This window comes from Muscardinus avellanarius (assembly GCF_963383645.1).
Source record: "Muscardinus avellanarius genome assembly, chromosome: 2".
In the NCBI taxonomy this organism is placed as follows: Eukaryota; Metazoa; Chordata; class Mammalia; order Rodentia; family Gliridae; genus Muscardinus; species Muscardinus avellanarius.
Window position 1 is genome coordinate 145034017 of NC_137787.1, and position 14160 is coordinate 145048176.

Here is a 14160-nt window from a genome sequence, read left to right on the forward strand (position 1 = left end):
AGCATCTGGCCTAGGCCTTGAGCAGGTTGGCCGAGGTGAGGTGGTGGGCGACAGGCATGTGGAGGACGCAGTGCCACCCTGTCCTTTCATGTTTCCCTTGCCCACTGCACAAAGCCCTGGCTTCTGGTTGTCTCATTCACACCAAGGTGCTCAACTTAATTGCACTTTCTGAGGAATATCTACATTTCAGAAGGAGGCCTAGAAAGACAACAGCACTATATAGTGAGAAAGGAGTCACTCATATTTGAATCGACATCTGTTAGAGCAATATTTTCAAGATGTAGGGAGAGCAGAGCATGCCCGCCTTTGAGGCTGAGCCTACCTGAATGACCGATGGTGAGTCGAAGGTCATGCCATACAATGAAGACTGTTATTTACAATAAGTACCCATACAAATTTGTACCTGTGTTAGGCCTCACTACCTGCAGCTGCTGTGGACATTTAGAAAAGGATCAGGACAGAAATCTTAATAGTATTCATAGCTACCATTTATTGAGAGTTTAGATATGTTCCAGTGGGCTAAGTATTTTATATCTATTATCCCTGTTACAACTTTATGAAGCTGATAGTGTTTACTGCCCATGTTGCAGGTGAGAAATAAGCTAAGTGAGGTTAGGTAACTTGCTTAAAGTCACTCAGCTAGTGAGTAGTAGAGCAGGGCCTGGACCCCAGCGCGTCTGGCTTCCTGATCCTGGCTTCTCACCAACATCGACCACATCATTTATGCATCCAAGGATCAGAAGGACCCAGTTATAGTCTGAATGGCATAGAAGCCTTTTAGTACCTTAGTACTAAATGTACTCTTTCATTTCTTCTTTTCTCCCTTTTTTTTCAGCCTAAGACTCAATGGTGTAGTAGAGATGGCTTATATTCTGGTTGTTAAATTTTTAGGGATTTTGCGAGCTGATTATTAATTACAGCCATTATTTAAAACATAATTGTATACATTTTCAATTAAATAAATTATATTTAATGCACTAGTAATAAATACTCAAAGCTCATCACTTCCTATTATTTCACCACTCTTTATTTTCCATCTCCCTGAGGTTATGTGCATTAATTGGCTCTGTTTATACAACGATGTGCTACAGTTCATCTTCCAACTCCACATTTAGTGATGTGAAGCTGGGCGTTCACCATGGTAGGGGCATTTACACTGTGGAAATCAGCAAAGGCTACAAACCAAGCTTCCCTCTTCTCCCCAGGAAGCCGATTGTTAAACATTTACCAGCATGCCACTACCTAGACAATGCTGATACACACAGCAGGGTAGGGAATGGGGCGGGGGGCTTTAGAAAAAGAAGCAAGACCTTGATAGCTATAGTGACAGAGTCCAAATGACAATCAAACAGCAAAGTTTTGGGAAACATAAACAGCAAAATTTTGGGAAACATCCTTAGAGAAGAGATTCCGAGACATGTAAGCAGCTTCAAAAGCATTCCCTCCCAAAGGGCACCCTCTCCCTCACCCGGACCCTTCTCCATTGCGGTTAGTGTGCAAAGTCCTATTTGATGGCTTTCATGGAAATCACAGCCCAGCCTATCGGCAGTCCCAACCCAAAAGCAAACTCCACAAAACAGGAACCTCCTGTCGCTTGATCTCATAGGTCTCTCTCTCCCCACTTCTTCCTTACAGGTAGGCCAAAACCTAATTTGAACAAGTTTTATTTTGAAAAAAGAAGATTGGAAATATCCAGCATCTGAGAGGACATAGTGAGCCATGGTGTTGAACATCACATAAGATATGTCACCACGAAAGTGGGACCCTGATATAGCAGAAAGCTGAAGGATAGAAAAGGTGTTGCAGGAGGCTTGGTCCTCAGAGAACATGACAGCAGCCGAAGCAGATAAAGTGGGCTCTTATCTACTAGTGAAGGAAGGCCCAGTGAGCAAGAGCTCCAAACTTGAGCCCCAAATAATGTCATCATACAGATTATATAGCCTCAGAGACAGGCTTTGATTGGATCAATAATACAGGAGCTCAGGTCAGGTTTCATTTCTGTTTCCTGAGCTAGATTTCCTGTATTAGCCTCCATGTGGCTGGGACTGGGTGGCACCATCTTGGGCTCTCCGTGGTTGGGACTGAGTGGCACAATCTTGCTGGACTTAGCTGCTGCCTTATCTTGTGGTTTTAGCTGCCAGGAAAGGTTCTTCTTTGTTTACCTCAGAGAGGAAGGCCCTACAAGAAAGCTTTATTCTAAAAGCCTGTCTTGGTCCTAGGCTTTTAGCCAAGAATCGTCTTCAAGGACATAGCTGGGCTAGGGATGGCTCATGACTGAAGAAGCCCAGCATCTCCCTTTTCTGATTTGGCTGTTTCACTACTTTGCAACCCAACAAGGATCCTGCAAGGGCATGGTCTCCATAGGAACAAGCTCACAGGCTAGTGTAAGCTAAGCGTCTACACCGGCAGAATCTCCTAGTCAATGTTGAGCCAGTGCTCCTGGTCCCAGTGGTCTCCATGTAAGGAATGACAGAGTGAGGTTGCTGAGGCTTCCACTTGGATCCAGCTTCAGCAGAAGGAGAGTGGATGTCAGGCTGCATCTTGAAGAAATAGGCTTCCACTGAAGTTGAGCTCCAAACAGCATTAAGAGTAGAGTCTCCCAGACAGACTGTCAAATTGCAGGTTATCTGTTCCAAAGAGTTCCTTTAAGAATGAGATAGCTTTCCATTCCATCAACCTGGAGAATGATAAGCTGAAGAAAAATTCCACTAAAAGGACTTTCAAGAGATCTACTGTAGATAAGCATTGATTCCCCCTAATATCAGGTCATCGTATGAGTTATCTACAGGAAAACCTTTCACCTTGAGTATACTATAGACATTCCTTATCCTTTTTAAACTTAATTTTTAGGTATGGAGATAAGAAAGAGAAAGGAAGTTGAGAGGCATTTTACTTACCCTAAATTTATGTGTATGGGATTTTCTAGGCTTTCTAAATGACATTAAAGACGCAGCAGCAAACCTAGAATGCTACTTCATCTCTATCTTGTACATGCCATTGAATTACATTTGATATTGTTTCCTTGAGCCCTCTGGAGTTGTTTTTTTTGTTGGGTTTTCTCCCACAGGCTACTATGCAACAGGAGGGAACACCACAGAAAGACTACGAAGGAAAGTTAAATTGCCAGAAATTCACCACCTGTCACGTTGGACTTACATGTCTTCATCTCCGTCCGTATTTCACTTTTGCCTTCACTTTAAAGTCATAATTGATGCCGGGCATGGTGGCACACGCTTGTAATCCCCGCGCTTGGGAGGCAGAGACAGGAGGATCGCACAGGTTCGAAGCCAGCCATGCACGCTGCCTTAGGAGACCCTGTTTCCAAATAAAAATGTAAAAATAGGTCTGGGAGTGTAGCCCGGAGGTAGAAGGGCTTCCAGGAACCCCAGTACCACCAAAAATAAAAATAAAAATAAAGTCATAATTGAATGTACAAAGTAAGGTACTCCCAGGAATGGACAGAAGTCCTGGCCACTCACTCACCCCAGTGTGTTTTAGCACCTGGTCCTGCACTGAGAAGAGGAAAAAGCCACACTCCCTACTTGTAAAGAAAAAAAGACAGGGCTCCACTCCCCTTCCCTAGCTGCCCAGGTGGCCTTATCTTAGCTATGCCTAGCTTCTGCCTGACAACATTGTCCCTGAAATTTACTTCTGGGCTATCAGATCAGTTGTCAAAGAAACCTTCATGGTTTAATTCTTTAATTTCAGACACTGTTAGTTACTAGCAAGATCAGAATTGAGCAAGAGTTCTAATCCTATTGCCTGTCAATTCATTTTAACCTCAATCTTCTTCCCTACCTTCTTATTCCCAGAACTGGTTTCCTGCTCTCACAAAGGCTTAGAGAAAGTGCCTCGAATTGATCTGAGTGATCAAAGCTGACGGCATGGCTCTCATGAATATTTATGAGCCCAGGGTCCTTTTCAGGCCATGTCCAACCTGGGAACCATTCTGTACTCCACACTGGCCCGGTTATCTGCCCTTTTCCTCAAAATACCCAGAAACATCTTTGCTAATGTTGCTTCAGTGCTGGAGAGAGTCCCCTGAAAGAAGGGAGGGAGTGCTCTTCTCAAATCCCGGTGGAGGACAGAGGGAGGCCCCATCCCACCTTGGAATCTAAAATTTTGGTCCCCGAAATTCAGTGCATTTAAGAATAAACTGTAGAGCCCAGCTTCTGAGCTCCAAAATCCAAGAATCCAACTTAGGAGGTCCCAAGTGGAGGTTTCTGGTTTTTAACACTTTCCCCCAAGGGATTCTGTGGGGCTATCTTGCTGAGCATTAGGTTCTCAAATCCAGAGCCAGGGATCTAGTGAGAAAGGGATGACAGAAAACGAAGAAGCAGGTAAAATCACCTGAAGATGACAGCCAATGCTTTGTAAAAGGGAGGGAGGCAAGAAACACGTGGATGGAAACCACCCTGGCTGCATTTGATGGAAAAGCAAGAAAAACAAGTGGAGGTTCAAAAAAAGTACAGAGGGATATTAGCCAGGAGTCCTCTGTAACAGTGTGAGAGGGAACTCTGCTCTCCTGTCACCGGGGTTTGCAGTGGAAGACAGAGGGGACAGAGGAGCAAGAAAAGGGGGCTGTGCAGACATGGGATGATGGATGAGCCAGACTAGTGCAGGATGGTCCCCAGTGCTGAGTGTCACCTTGACACTCCCCAGAGCCTAGTGTTGATAAAGTACTTGCAACCAGGTAAATCTTCCTGTAAATACAAAAGGGGTTCATCCTATAAAAGCTTGCCTGGTTGAGATGGTAATTCACATTTAATCTCTGCCCCAAGCCCTGACAAGGAGCTATCCAACAAATTCCTGGAGAGGCATTTATTCATGCTGCAGACCTCCCCTGGCTGCCTGGGCAGGGGTCATCATTCAGGGTCTTCCATGGGGAATGTGAATTATTAGATCTCTCTCCCACAGCTGAGAGCTAAGCCCTATGTAAGCCTTGCCTACAGGGTGAGAGGGGAGGAAATCTCTGAATCTGTTTCTTAATAGCCTGGAGGTAGACAAGACAGACTCCACACTTGCTTTGCAAGAGAGCCAGTAGGAAGCACATCTATTAAGTATCAAAGTTGGGGGCCTTGATTACCACCCAGGCAGAAGGTAATTGAATCTTTCATCCTCTCTGCCTCTTCCTTGGGTCCAATTCTACTTCTATTAATACACAGGTGGACATGCCTCGATTTTTAGATCTGACTTTATAGTGTTAACTTTAAAAAGGTTGACAGGGAGGTCAACAGAAATAGTATTCATTTGGGAGACCAAGAACAATTCTAGTACATGGAATCAGGGTACCCTGAGCAGTCTCCCATATGGCAAGCATGGGGATTTCTTTATGGAAAATTTCCACAAAAGTTGTTTTGAGAAGCACTTTGTTATCTGGACAGAATTCCTAATTAGGGTTTTCCTGACTGAGAGATGCTGAAGGCTAGTAGATAGTGACTTTGCTTGTTTATCCAAGTCTACTGAAACCTTCTATGGTCTTAACTTTAGCAGGTTTGAGTGTAAACCTCTTGCATTCCCCCTACTCCACTTACAAAAGATTTAGTTACTTCATTTTCTTTGACACAGAAAATCATTGGAATCATAGATTAAAAAAAAAAAAAAAAAACAAGTACTATCAAACCAGAAACCAAATGCCTCAAAACCTCAAAATATTTTCAAGTCATTCAAAGACAAAGTCACCGCCCACCTCATGGTGATGCTTCCTGCAAATACGAACAAAAATAAGGTTAATCAGCAAAAAATCAATGAAGATCTCCTGAAAGGTGTGTGCATTCCCTAAACATCCAGCTACACGGCTTTACCAACCCATGAAAGAGACTCTAAGACAAGAAGAATAGAAAACCCATTATCATTGGAGGAAGTTTAGAGAGGAGGTTGTACCCTGAGGATGAGGCTCAGTTGAGAAACGGGCTTTACAGAGGGAAGAGACAGAGGGTAAACCTGCTCAGTAAGATACAGGAAACTCAATTAAATTTGAATTTCAAATCAACAAGAAAATTTAGTATATCCCATCCAACACTTGGGACAATTTATAATAAAATATTTTCTGATGTTTATATCAATTTCAGATTTAACTGAGTGTCCTGAATTTTTTATTTGCTGAATCTGGCAAATTTAGGAGGGAAGAATTCACAAAAGGCATTCATTTTCATCATGGGAGCAGGTTGCTACTTGAAACAAGTATTTAGGAGGAAGAATTCCTCCTCATTAACTTAGCCTCTAATCTAGGGAGCCACGTGTGTGGTCAGTTGTCTCTGGCCACAAGACTGTAAGGTCATGGCCCTGTTTTGTGGCTGAACAGTGTTCAAATGGAGCTTGTCTCTCCATGTGAACAAGACCAATGGGGCTGTAGACCCCAGAGTTTTAAAAAACACCAGCACTTGGGCAGAAGGAAGCCAGTTTAGACAGTAACTTTAAGTCTTTGTGTTCCATAAGGAAAATCACTTAAGAACAGGAGGCATGCTTGAGCAACTAAACATTATTTGAGTGCCTACTGTATGCTTGGCATGTTAGAGGGTCCAAAAGGAAGAGAAGATCTGACACTCAACGGACTTCTCAATGTACTTGAGGGGGAAAAAGGAAACAAGTGCACTTGGATCTTCATCAAGCAACCACTGAGTGGTCCAGCAGTGATGTCTCCTGAAATAAATGATGGATGGAACCTTGAGTCAAATGGTCAATGACCCATCCTTCACAGCACGATGAAGTCTTCATTATAACAGCAAAGGAGTGTATTAGAGAGCTTTTGTTCACCACTCTGACCAAAATACATGACAGGAACAACTTAGAGGAGGAAAGACTTATTTGGGTTCAGGGTTTCAAAGGTCCAGTCCATGGTCAGCCAACTTCAAGGCAGAAACATCATGGCAGCAAGGCATGGTGAGGACAGCTGCTCAACTCACCATAGTCAGAAACAGGGAGAGAAGGGACCAGTACAAATACAATTCCCAAGGTCATACACACCCTCATCTGCTCACCTCCTTCAGACAGGCCTCATCTTTTTACTTATTACCCTGTTAGTCCTGTCAACAATCCATCAGTGGATCTACCCACTGATCCATTATTTCACCTCTGATTCAATCATTTCACCTCTGAACTTTGCCAGCACAAGAGCTTGTCCAGGGAGAAGGGGGAATCCATAGCCAAACTGTAATTTGGGAAGTGAGCTGATGAGGAGTCCTACAAGTGAATTCCTAAGGCAGAAGATAATAAAAACACCAGAGTTCTTTCCTAGAAAATCCAGTTCTTCACAATAGATAGCTGTGAAATACACTACTATGTTATGTTAGTAAAATATCTTCTTTCCCTGTGTTTTAAGATGTACCCAGAGCTGGGCATGGTGGTGCATACTTGTAATCCCAGCATTTGGGAGGCTGAGACAGGAGGATCGCGGTTTAAAGACAGCCTCAGCTCCTACTTAGTGGGGCCCTTTGCAACTCAGTGAAACACTGTTTAAAAAAAAAAGAAGAAGAAAGAATAAAAAATAGAGCTGATGGTATAGCTCCAAGGTAGAATGTCCCTGGGTTCTATCCCCAGTACCACACACACACACACACACACACACACACACACACACACAGGCTTTTGCTTTAATCAGGTATGGCAAAATAACAGTCATGGAAACCACTGTCTTTAAAAATTAAAATTTACTTTTGGGACTGGTGGTGTGGCCCAGTGGTAGAGTGGTTGCCTAGCATGCACAAGGCCCTGGTTCCAACCCCCAGCCCTGGAAAAAAGAAAGAAGGAAGGAAGGAAGGAAGGAAGGAAGGAAGGAAGGAAGGAGAAAGAAGAAGAAAAAGAAAGAGTTTTATTACTTAGAATTCCTAAGAGGAGGGACATGCCACATCACGCAGGGCCAACCCAGAGGTGCCGCAGTGGACCAGGAGGCAGAGGCATGAGGGGAATCATGCTCAGAAGCATTTCTGAAGAATTGGGGAAGCAGAGGAAGTAGCTAAAAGTAGTAGTGACTACTGTGACTAATTTGGGAGGCAGGCTCTCTAGGCTATAGGATTGATCTCTAGTTACACCCAGCCTTGAGGGGATAGAGAGAAGGGCATACTACCCCAATCCAGGGAAGCCTAATAGAAGGAACAGAAATGAACTCAGGCAATGAGTGAGGCGTAAACTGAGGCAATGGGAGCTTAGAGACAGACAATGACCTTTCGAGGGCACAGCCAGTCATAAGGCAAGGCTGTTCAGTCTGTGAAAATGTGTCTTCTAAGTTGTGCAGTGCACTAACTACACAGCTATGCTCAGTAGCCCTGAGTGTGAGCCCCCGGGACACATGGGAAAGGGAGGGTATACCACTCAAAGATTTTGGTTACAGACAACAAAATCTACTTAGAAACTAATATGATATGGTTGACAGGAAGGCTAAAGAGTCACGCAGTCGAGGACAGCAGACGGAAAACATCCAGCTACCACACAGAATTCTTCTAACAGAAATACCACTTTTGTCACCTTCTGCAGCTCGGCACCATGACACTAGAGACTGGGCACTGGGTCAGAGCTCTGCCTCAGACAGCCCTGCCATCCTGCTTGACAGAAAGTCAATCCCCTAAAGCACATGAAAAGTCCTAACCTGGGAAAGGCAGGTCTGAGCTTTCCAGCACTAAAGCTCGGGAAGGCAAGTGGAATCTAGGTTAATTGAGCCAATTTACACCATGTGCCACATGAAAAACAGGCACTTGAAGTTTCAGGAACAAAACTGGGGATTAGAAGCAACTACCCTGAAATAAACTCCTGACTTCTTGATTATCCCTGTGGGCTGCAGAACAAAGGTTGAATGACGTGAAGACACAGTGCCTCTAAGTTGAGAGCATTCTTCCCACAGACACATTCCTGAAACAGCGAGCTAAAGCCACATAGGAAGTGCTGTGTGTGATATTTATTACTTTAAGAATCCCACTGTGAATCTGTTCACGAGCCGAATAATCATCCTTCTATATTTTTTCATGTGAAACTGGATTTAATATATTGAACTTTCTTAAATCAAGGCATGCCATCCCCTTGGAGCCTTTTAAAAGAACCAAACATCACTAATCTCGTGAACGGGAGTCATAAAAGAGTCATGGTTTTGATGTAACAAGCATAACAAGACTGCAGATGGGAGGCAGCGATGGCCGGTGCCATCGTTCAATTTCTACCTTCCAAATTAAGAGCTGGAACTCATCAGTTTGGACACCGAGGGAGTGAGCTGCCTGACCCTAATACCTGACTGTGTCCACTTAGCAGGATTTAGCTAAATCCCCCCTCATATCATGTCAGCCATAGATGGTAGGCTCCCGCGTCCACAAGCTACAAATACACAGCACAGGATGAGAGGACGAGGTAATCATTGCTTTCATAAAAAGCAGCGCACAGATGGTAATTAACACCTCACACCGTCCCCAACATGTAAAGCAGAATTGCTAAGGCAGCAGTGTGGCATGGGTCTGGTCTCCCTGTCCAAGCTTTGGCTCCTATTCTTATTTTTAATTTTTTTGCCCTGAGAGCCAGAGGCCAAAAGCTACACATTATGAAAGATTTCTCTGCCTGCTCACTCAAATCTCGGCTCATAATGGAGATTGGTTCTCATTAATAGATTCACGCACGCCTTCCCCAGTACCTTGTCGGATAACAGCACCAAGGAAGCAGTCACAGAAAAGTCCACACCTGCACAGCTCCCTGGCTCAACAGGAGGAGGGGGCTTGCTTATTGCACTGTCTGGAGCAGAATCAAATTATTTATGGGCCATTTAGATGCCAATGTATCATTCATTTAGAAAACAGACGGCATATGCAGACAATTTAGCCAAACAATGGATCTATAAGGACATCCCCAGTAATCTCCAAGTATCAACTGTGTCTTTTCAAAGGGGATTTGGATTTTCTCTGAATTGATCAAACTTGACAAGTAATTTCTACCTAATGTTTAGACGAGCCTCTTCTCCATTCTCCATCTGTAGGTGAGAAATCCTATTTTCTACTGCTGCCAAGGTAATGTGAAAGGCTACAGATGAAGGTTAAGAAAGAGGAGGAAATATTGTGCCCAAGACTATGTTGCCACAGAAAATAAAACCATCGTGAAGGACCTATTTTATTTAGTTGCTTGGAAAAATTACAGAAACGTTTACGTTGGACACATGCCCCATCCCCCCAACCCACTTATGCTTCCCAAGCCCTTGTAAGAGAGGAAGCTGAAGACATCTAGGCATCTTTTAGAAAGAGAGTGCGTGTTTTTGCACATTCAGAAGAATGTCTGAGTTCCTAGGGGGTTGGGAGTCGTAAAAGAGACGCAATGTTCTAGCAACTCTCGGAATCAATGAAAACCACATTAGGGAAAGAGACACCAAATTTGAAAACTCAGCTGGGCCTGGAGTTTATTATCAAAATGTCAGCTTGATTCAGTTGTGCTAAACAATTGGGTGAATGGGAGACAGGGAGCTAATAAACAGAACAGGTTAGAGAGGTAAAATGGAATTAGGTGAAGTGTTCTGCAGCGAGCTAGGAGTGGCTGTGCTGCCTCCCAGTGAGCTCTGAAGACTGAAGATGGGCCTGAAGTGCTAGGTCGCCAGCTGGGAATAAGCAGGTGGGCAAGGTAAGGCAAACCCAAGGGACCCGAAGGAAGTTTAAGAAGGCACGTATAAATGGTAATACTGGACACAGGGCCTAGCTATGGTCAGAGAAGCAAGGTTAGAAAAACAGCATGCATAACCCCCTGCAGGGTTTCATTTAGACTCCATGGAAAGTTTCCAACCAAGGATAAAGCAGAGGCATTAGCCAGATGTGGTGGCACACACCTGTAATTCCAGTACTTGAGAGGCTGAGACAGGAGGATTACAAGTTCAAAGCCAGCCTCAGCAACTTACTGAGGCACTCAGCAACTTAGTGAGACATTATTTTCAAATAAGTATAATAAAATAAAGCTGAGGGTACAGCTCAGGGGTAGAATGCCTCTGGGTTCAATCCCCAGCACCAAAAACAATAAAACAGAGGCATTGGGGTGAGGTGTGGTCCAAAAAGAGACAGTGATGTCCCCAGATGCATAGGCATAAGGGAGAAAGATCTCTAGACTGAAGAAAGCTCACCACGTGGAAGATGCCACACCATTTTTCACTCCAAAAAGCAGCCATTCCAGGCTCCTTTTTCTTTACAATGAAACTCCCCCTCTTAACAGCCTTCTTTTAGACTGGCTCCCACTTCCCTAAATAAACCTTTTATATTCCCCTATTCATGCTTTCTGTTTGAATTCTTTCTCTGGAAAGAAGCAGGCCAGCAACACAAGCACAATATTTTACTCTTGAAACCAAAATCTATGTGGATTTTTGTTCTGGTGCCAAGCTGGGGACATTTTCCTTTGTCCACATCCAAATGCATAATCCTGTGCCCTGCCTGTCACCTCTTTAGGAAGTCTTGGCCATAGGGAAGCCCCTGCAACTGCAGGCGATCCTTGGGCCTGGCCGTTAGGAAGCACTCATTGCATTTCTAGTACTTTCTTTAAGTCACCTCCCACTGTAGTGGAACACCAACCAGCGCTTCAATTCAACTGACAGTCATCAAGTGCTAGTGCTTTGTTCCAAGAACACTAGGCTACCAGGTGCCTGCTAAATAGCTTAAGAAAAACAAAACAAAGCAAAATTTCTTGATGTGGTCATGTATAGAGATTCAAATAATCTATGATTTGTGTGTGTGCGTGTGTGTGGTACTGGGGGTGGAACCCAGGGGTATTCTACCTCTGAGCTACACTCCCAGCCCTATTTTTTATTTTTTTATCTTATTATTTTCAAAACAGGGTCTCATTGAGTTGCAAAGGGCCTCAGTAGGTGAGGCTGGCCGCGAGCCACAATCCTCCTGTCTCAGCCTCCCAAATGCTGGGATTGCAAGCATTCACTACCACGCTCTGCTATGATTTAAAAAAAAAAAAAAAAGAATTGTTTGAGGTGTTAGAATTGCAATTTATGGATCACAGACTCCAGTAGAAATTAGAATGTGTTCTGCTAGCGAAGAGTTTATAAAGAGTCCTTTTAGGGGTAAAAAGAGGAAATTCAAGTGGGTTGCAGAGCCTATTTCTCAAGAATTATGACTGGAGGGTGAATTTACTTCCACAGCTCAGAGGTCCAGCACAGCAGAGCGCAGACCATAGCATAGTTGCAAGTAAGTTTAGTGAGTACAATCCTCCAGATGGTCTTTCTCACAAATAACTTTCTTGGGCACATCAGTAAGTTCACAGCGCGGTCACCACAGCACAAGACGGAGTCTAGTCACGAAATGGAGGTACTGTTATCAACTTTCTTTTGCAATACTGTTTTTCATTAGTTGATAAACTTTGCAAATGAAACTCCAGTCAAATGAATTGTAATTCATCCTCATCTACCCCACCTCTACCTTCCAGTCCACCTTTCCTCACATTTACATCTATGCACACACAACCACACTGTATCCACCCTCATTTTCCACTCCCTACTCCTTACAATTGTAAAGAAGACCTGAAGCTGGACATGGTGGCACACACTTGTAATCCCAGTACTTGGGAGGTTGAACAAGAGAATCACAGGTTCAAGGCCAGCCTTGGCAATTTAGTGAGATTCTGTTTCAAAATAAAAAGGACTGGGAGTGTAGCTCAGAGGTAGAATACCCCTGGGTTCAGTATCTGATGTTGGAAGGAAGGAAGGAAGGCAGGCAGGAAGGAAGGGAAAACCAGAGCCTGATAGTAGTTAAAATGATTAAAAATGAATTTTACTTAGTAACTCTTCCAGTAGAGGAAGAGACCTCAGTAGAGAACTGAGCTCAATTCAGAATACAAGGGGGATAGTGGGGATTTACAGCCAAAGGAAGGGGCCAGTGGGTGGGAAGTTACTAAAGATGAGACATCAGGGGCAAGGGGATTCTTGTTAAATTGATCTAACAGGATTCTTGCTGAAGCCTGGCCAGCCTGATCACCTGTCACACTTGGAAGATGAAGAATTTGGCCAGATATTGAGGGTGATCAGATGGGGAATTCTTCAAAAGATTTAGCAGGTTTCCTGCTAAAACTGGAAGATATGACCCCAAGAGGAGGATACTGGTATCCCAGGCAGAAGTCTAGTTCAGAAGCGGCTCAGAGGGCCTCACACGAGTTAGGTCAAGAAAAGAGTCTATGTAACAGCTCCATCCAGACTCTAGAAGCCTACACCTACGCCATTAACTGCTAATGTCTTCCCGTCTGTGTTCCAGCTTCGTCCCTCAGAACCCTACAGCCGCAGCTCTTTCAAGGTCACCAGCAGGACTGAGGATGCAGGTCAGTGGAAGGGCACAGGCTCAAGTGCACGAGGCACTAGGTTCAGTCCCCTGTCCTGGTGCGGGGGTGGGGGGCTGGCTATGAGAAGATCACAAGCTACAGTGAGTTCCCTCAAAAGTGTTGTTATAAATCAAGGTCACTCCATGTGCTTGACATCTTCTGCATACAGCTCGTTCTCTTTCCATTTTTCTACTACATGTGACATAGCCAGGAGGCCCTTGCCCGGATGCTAGTACCATGCCGCTTGGATGCTCCAGTCACCTGAATCAAGTACTGTCGTGGCTGGGCTATGAAGTGCCACATGTTGAGGCTTGGTCCCCAGGGCAGCAGCATTCAGAGGCGGGAAGCCATCTGACCATGCGGGCTCTGACCCTGTCAGTGCGTTAATGGATTAGGGATGGCAGATACTTTGGTAGGCGAGGTTGCACGAGAGGAAGTGGGTCCTGGGGCATGCCCTTGGGGACTGTATCTTGTTCCTGTCCCCTTCTCTCTTGATCAGCCTCACCCAGCTGCCATGAACTGAGAAGCTACCCTCCCACCATGCCCTTCCACCACAGTGTTCTGCTTCACCCAAGGCCCTTTGTGATGGAGTCGGTGACAGTGGACTGAAACCTCTGAAACTGAACCAAAATAAGTCTTTCTTCCTTTAAGTTGTTTTTCTCAGGCATTTTTTCACAGCAACGAAAAGCTGACTAACACAAGTACCAACCTCTAGCGTTTTGTTATGACAACACAACAAAATAAGATACCTGGCTACAATTATTCCCCCCAAAAGACGAAATGTAGTGGTAATCCATAAGATTCAGATTAAATTATGCAGCTTGATTACTGCATCAATGAGTATTCCACTTGATAACAGTTTTCAATAAAATTATGTGTGCTAGTTTTACATGTGTTTAG